At 40.4% G+C, this 7,047-nt stretch overlaps 2 pseudogenes; both read left to right on the plus strand.

Moving 5' to 3' along the window:
* Positions 1 to 2,756: 2,756 nt before the first annotated feature.
* On the plus strand, positions 2,757 to 2,875 carry LOC133494049 (5S ribosomal RNA; annotated as a pseudogene).
* Positions 2,876 to 5,536: 2,661 nt separating this feature from the next.
* LOC133493210 (gastrula zinc finger protein XlCGF57.1-like) lies at positions 5,537 to 6,736 on the plus strand (annotated as a pseudogene).
* Positions 6,737 to 7,047: the final 311 nt, after the last annotated feature.

Below are 7,047 nucleotides of genomic sequence, written 5' to 3' on the forward strand. Positions count from 1 at the left end.
GAGTTAACTTAATCTTTGAAACAATCCCCACCTAACTGTTGTTCATTTATGAAAATTGCAAGCAACCTTTCAACTTTCTCCAAGATCTGTGGCCTCTGCTTGCTCAATACGGTTGCTCTTTTAGCAACATCACTTGCTTTAAGGGCATCCTTATGTTTCATAATGGTGCTTATCATTGATTTTGCCATGCAATACTCATTTGATAGCTCAGAAACACACAAACCAGATTCATATTTGGCTGTCAATTCTTTCTTAGTTGACAGTTTTACGTACAACTTTCCTTTTTTTTCCCCAGCACCAGCAACCTTACTACTTCACTTGCCTTGCCATGATTGGGGGTTGATATTCCTCAATAGGAAGAAAAAAAAAACCGTACAGAGGCGGCGTTATACAGAATAACAAAGCATGTCATGGGTCACCTGGTCGGGTCGCGCGAGTTGTGTTTCTGGGTCAGCCTTTGTTGTTTTTCGCCACAGCATTAGTGCCTCAAGCTGCAATGCCTCACCATCGATTTGTTAATGCCAAGCAGCCAGATTTCCCTCCTGGATGGACAGATCGATGGCTTTCAACTTACACTGCCCTGTGAAAGTATTCAACCCCCTTGAACTTTCAACCTTTTGCCACATTTCAGGGTTCAAACAAAGATATAAAGTATTTTTTTGTCAAGAATCAAAAGCAAGTGGAACACAAAGGTGAAGTGGACTGAAACTGATTGGGATATTTAAGTTTTTTTTTAACAAATGAAAACCTGAAAATTAGAGCATCCAGTATTATTCAGCCCATTTACTTTCAGTGCAGCAAACTCACTTCAGAAGTTCAGTGAGGATCTCTGAATCAGCCAATGTTGACTGATGATGATAAATAGAATCGACCCGTGTGTAATCATGTATCCGTATAAACGCACCTGCACTGTGATAGTCTCTGGGTTGTGTTTAAAGTGCAGAGAGCATCATGAAGCCCAATGAACACCCCAGGCAGGTCTGAGATACTGTTGTGGAGAAGTTTAAAGCCAGTTTTTCCATACCTGAATCCAATCGAGAATCTGCGGGTAGAGCTGAAGACTGCTGTTCACAAAAGCTCTCAATCCAACCTCACATGGGCAAGAATTTCTCTCTCGATGTGCAAAACTGATAGACAGACCCTAACCCACTTTTCAGGTTTGTATTTGTTAAAAAAAAGTTTAAAACATCCAATAAATTTTGTTTCCCTTCACAATTGTGTCCTACTTGTTATTGATTCTTTACTAAAAATTTCAATTTTATATCTTTATGTTTGAAGCCTGAAATGTGGGGAAAAGTTCAAGGGGACCGAATACTTTGACAAGGCACTGTAAGTTGAAAGCCATCGATCTGTCCATCCAGGAGGGAAATCTGGCTGCTTGGCATCAACAAATCAATGGGGAGGCATTGTAGCTTGAGGTACGAATGGTGTGGCGAAAAACAACATAGACATAAGAGCAGATCGCTCAAACTTGAAACGTTTTTGAGGACTTGGTAAACACAGAGACCAGATGGCCAAGGTGTGTCCATCATCCAGATCAGACTGAAAGCTAAGGAAATCACCAGCAAAATGTGTGATGAAGTTTTTCAATGTGGACTCTTATGGTGTTTTCGTTTCATGAGATGAAAAGGTTGGTCCATCAGGGCGTGGACGACTGTAAGTTAACTACTTCCTCCTGACTAGGAAGAAAAAGTTGCAAACTTCCATAAATTCGTTCCAACAAAAATAGCTGAGGATTCCATCGAACCAGACAGAAATATCCATGAAGTGCCGTTCAAGTTCGAGACTGCCTCTAACCCAAACTTTGAACAGGACTGGGGCAGCATTCACTATGGGGAAATTAACTGGCCACGAGAAAACACAATTCGTGTGTTTTGAACTACACCGCTTCCAGACAAAAGCTTCCACCAATGGTTATTTTTAAGCATACCACTCTGCCAAAATAAAAACTCACAAAAGGCATAGTTGTGAAAGTTAACATTAACATCAAGCGATCAAACTTAATTCCTGCTGTGATTCTAGGTGGTAGAACTAAATATTTGAAGCCACAGGACATCAGTGTGAACAGTGTTTTTAAAGCAGCATGCCAAGTTGAAGTGGCTTGGACGAGCAGCGCCAAAAGTCTTTTACTAAAACCGGATGTATGCAAATATGGTCCTCTGAGGTATGCCGGGAAATTTTAAATGCAGACCAGTGTGAAGGTATCAATCATCAACGGATTTTTCGAAAGGCTGGACTGCTACAATGGAGAACAACTTCAGCGGTAACTGTGCCTTGAGATGAAAATGATGAGGACGACGGACACACTGAAATGCTGGTTGACGGAGAAATTCCAAAGCTCTTAAATTCTGAAAGTGAAGACAAGGACTTCAGTAGATTCAGTGAACCGGAAGACGAACCAAAACAATGACTTTCCTGTCGTATTTGATCCATTTTGCTCTTTGTTTCAGTAAAACAAAGTGTGTGTGTGTGTGTGTGTGTGTGTGTGTGTGTGTGTGTGTGTGTGTGTGAGATCTATTAAGTTCAAAATATCCGTCACGTTTGGTATATATTCATGGCAGTGTATGGGTAAGCTGGCGCGGCTCATGTATGGGGGCCCATTAGCCAGTAGTATTGTTATTACCCCTAACCATCCAGAAAATAGTGTGTATACATACACACACTCACACACACACAAATTTGACCCTGAACAAGTTAAAGTTCTCATTGACAATCTTTTACTTGCCATGAAAATGAGTGCATGCTGTCAGTTCAATGTTTACGGCCATGCTACCCTGAGAACACCCGATTTCGTCAGATCTCAGAAGCTAAGGAGGTTTGGCCCTGGTTAGTACTTGGATGGGAGACCGCCTGGGAATACCAGGTGCTGTAAGCTTCTCTCCCCGGGTAAATGCAGAGGAAGGAAAGGGCATCCGGTGTAAAACTGTGACAAACAAATATGCGTTCATCTAAGATGACACGCTGTGGCGACCCCTAATGGGACAAGCCGAAAAGAAAAGAAAAATGCTGTCAGTTCAACAAATCCAGGATCACATGGCAAAGTACAGTGAAGAAAATAAGTATTTGAACACTATATATATTGCATGTTCTCGCCCTGAGAAATCATGGAGGGTTCTGAAATTTTCATCGTATTTGCATCTCCACTGTGAGAGATAATCTAAAAAGAAAAATCCAGAAATCACGATATATGATTTTTGAAAGATTTATTTGTGTGCATAAAAACACCTGTCCACACCATACAATCAGTAAGACTCAAACTTGTAACATGGCCAAGAACAAAGAGCTGTCTAAAGACACCACAGACGAAATTGTACAACTCCACACAGCTGGAAAGAGCTACGGAGAATTTGCCAAGCAGCTTGGTGAAAAAAGGTCCACTGTTGGAGCAATCATTAGAAAATGGAAGAAGCTAAACATGATGGTCAATCTCAATCTGAGTCGAGTCCCATGCAAGATATCACCTCGTGGGGTCTCAATGATCCTTAGAAAGGTAAGGAATCTCTCCAGGACTATACAACAGGACTTGGTCAATGACCTGAAAAGAGATGGGACGACCGTTTCTAAGGTGACTGTTGGTAATTTACTAAGATGTCATAGTTTGAAATCATGCATGACACAGAAGGTTCCCCTGCTTATACCAGCACATGTCAAAGCCACTCTTAAGTTTGCCAATGACAATTTTGATGATACAGAGGCGTCATGGGAGAAAGTTTTGTGGTCAAATGATACTAAAATGGAACCTTTTGGTCATAATTCTACTAACTGTGTTTGGAGGAAGACGAATGATGAGTTCCATCCCAAGAATACCATCCTTACTGTGAAGCATGGGGGTGGTAGCGTCATGCTTTGGGGGTGTTTTTCTGCACATGAGACAGGACGACTGCACAGTATTAAGGAGAGGATGACCTCGGCCATGTATTGTGAAATTTTGGGGAACAACCTCTTTCCCTCAGTCAGGGCATTGAAGATGGGTCGTGGCTGGGTCTTTCAACATGACAATGAACCAAAGCACACACCCAGGAAAACCAAGGAGTGGCTCCATAAGAAGCATATCAATGTTCTGGCATGGTCTAACCGGTCTCTAGACCTAAACCCAATAGAAAATCTTTGGAGGGAGCTGAAACGCCATGTTTCTCAGCGACAGCCCAGAAACCTGTCTGATCTAGAGAAGATATATGTGGAGAAGTCTGCATTGTGTGGAAACCTGGTGAACAACTCCAGGAAACGTTTGTCCTCTGTAATTGCAAACAAAGGCTACTGTACCAAATGTTAACATTGGTTTTCTCAGTGTTGAAATACTTATTTGAAGCTGTATCAAATAAATCGTGAAAAAAATCATACATTGTAATTTCTGGATTTTTCTTTTTAGATTATCTCTCTCACAGTGTACATGCACCTACGATGAAAATTTCAGACCCCTCCATGATTTCTAAGTTGGAGAACTTGCAATATAGCAGGGTGTACAAATACTTATTTTCTTCACTGTATGTGAGAATACCAGAAAGCTGGCGAAGCAAAAATTGTCCCTTGAATTTGTGAATTTAATCAATGAAATTGCTGCAGAATGAAACTATGCGTAAGATTCGAAATGCTCCCTGTAATACCCTAATAGTAGAGGGGACCACAGACATAAGAGGACACAAAATGCTAGTCATATATATCAAATTCAGGGAGGAAAATGATATCAGCTATAAAACTGTGTAAGTTGGCCAAATGAGTTATATTAAGAGTAAAATAATGGAAATTGCTGTTGTAATTTGATTATTTTAATAAACCATGAAACTTTCTATGATGATGTGTGATACTGGTGTGTGGCCACAGCGAGCACTTCTGATATTGCTCACAGTGGTCCTCTGTTTGCTCAGGGGTCTTGTCTGTGTCCGATGAAAAATTTGGTCAAACATTGCCTCCAATATGGAGGAGTTGAAACAATTCTGCAAAGAAGAGTGGGAGTGATGTGTAAGATTCATCACCAATCATGGCAAATGCCTGATTTTAGTTATTACTGTGGGTAATTACTTTTTTTACAGAGTGTTAGGTTTTGATTTTTTTTTGGTCCCTTAGGTATGAATCTGTATGTGTATGTGTATGTGTGTGTGTGTGTGTGTGTGTGTGTGTGTGTGTGCATAAGCAAAAAAATAAAAAAAAAGACAGGGTCAAATACCTTTGCACAGCACTGTATCAAATGCATCTGCCTTTTGCAGTAACCTTAAATGTAGAATCTAAACCATAACACCTGTACACATTAAAGTAATATCATTAGAAAAGATTTACCAGTCTCTTCATGTTCTTGGTTTGCAGACATCTCTGAAGATCTTGGTTCTGAGTGGCAGAAGACGAAGCCCCATCACATTAAAGAGGAAGTAGAGAATGCAGAGATCTACAACTTTAAAAAGACTGATAAGCCCATTTTAATGAAGGAAGAGAAGGAAGAAGCACGCACCCAAATCAAACAGGAAGAGGAGGACGATGTCACCTTGATTCCATCAACTGGTCTCCCTTTGAAAATTGAAGATGGTCAAACTGAGGAGTTCAGAGGGGTGGAGCCTCGAAGTACCTGTGCAAGTCAGCATATGACAACAGAAGTGAATGGAGACCTCTGTGGAGGATCACGAGCAGATGCCCTCTTAGCTTCAATATCAGACACAACAGTGGACATGAGATCACACTCTCCTTTACACTGTTGATAAACAGCACGAAGGTGATATGACAAGTAACACTGACAACAAACGATGGAAATGTTCTCAATGTGGGAAAACATTTGGTAATAAGAGCATTTTGAAACGACATGTGAGCACGCACAGTGGAGAAAAACCTTTTTATTGCACACTTTGTGGTCGAAGATTCACCATTAAAGAAGGCTTAAAATTACACACAAGAACCCACACTGGTGAGAAACCTTTTTCCTGCTCAGTTTGTGGGCAAAGATTCTCCCTGAAGGTAAACTTAAAAAGACACACAAGAACACACACTGGTGAGAAACTCTTTTCCTGTACAGTTTGTGGTAAAAAATCCCTCAAAAGACTAATTTAAAAGCACACACAAGAACACACACTGGCGAGAAACCTTTTTCCTGCTTAGTTTGTGGTCAGAGATTCTCTGTGAATGCAAGCTTAAAAAAACACACAAGAACCCACACTGGTGAAAAACCTTTTTCCTGCTCAGTTTGTGGTCAAAGATTCTCACAAAAGGGAAGTTTAAAAAGGCACACAAGAATCCACACTGGTGAGAAACCTTTTTTCTGCACAGTTTGTGGTCAACGATTCACTGAGAAGGGAAACCTAAACGTGCACACAAGAACACACACCGGTGAGAAACCTTTTTCCTGCACTGTTTTTTGGTAGAAAATTCACTCAAAAGACAGAATTAAATGGACATGGTAAAACACACTCAGGTGAGAAACCTTTTACCTGCTCAGTTTGTGGTCACAAATTCTCTTACCAGTGTCAGGCTCAGAAACACAAATGTACTGGTGAGAATTGCAGTGATAGAGCAGTGATCAAAAGCAGAATTGAAATGTTTAAACAAATGTAATTCCCATGTTTTTTACCTACAAAAATCCACATTCTTGTATCCTTTTGTTGTACAAAATATATTTTCTAATCCTGCTGCCAAATGTTGAGAATTTACACTGGTAACAAAATACCTTAAACGGACTTAATGGTTAATAGTATGAACATAGCTACTTATTCCATAGTTTTCAACTCATAAATCAAGTCTAAAAAAAAGCCCACCAGAATAGACCCCAGAGTAGTTTTCCAATTGTTTTCCAATTAAATTATTTTGGACACCTGAGCCTGTTGCAGCCCAACAGCTGCATGAGCAGGAGCTGACTTTATTTCCTGATACGTTTCATTTATGTCATGCCGACCACGTCTTTTTTGTTTACAACCCTATTTTGGACGCCAGCATGTGTACATATCATGGCTAGGAAGCGATAAGTGTATACTGTAATGTTTTGGCTACGGTTACCGTTTCATCTTTTATCTTGAAAGTCCACTGTAACCAGAGGTGAGTGAGGAAAAAAGAAAGAAGCCACATGTGAAA

Source organism: Syngnathoides biaculeatus, chromosome 20 (assembly GCF_019802595.1).
Source record: "Syngnathoides biaculeatus isolate LvHL_M chromosome 20, ASM1980259v1, whole genome shotgun sequence".
In the NCBI taxonomy this organism is placed as follows: Eukaryota; Metazoa; Chordata; class Actinopteri; order Syngnathiformes; family Syngnathidae; genus Syngnathoides; species Syngnathoides biaculeatus.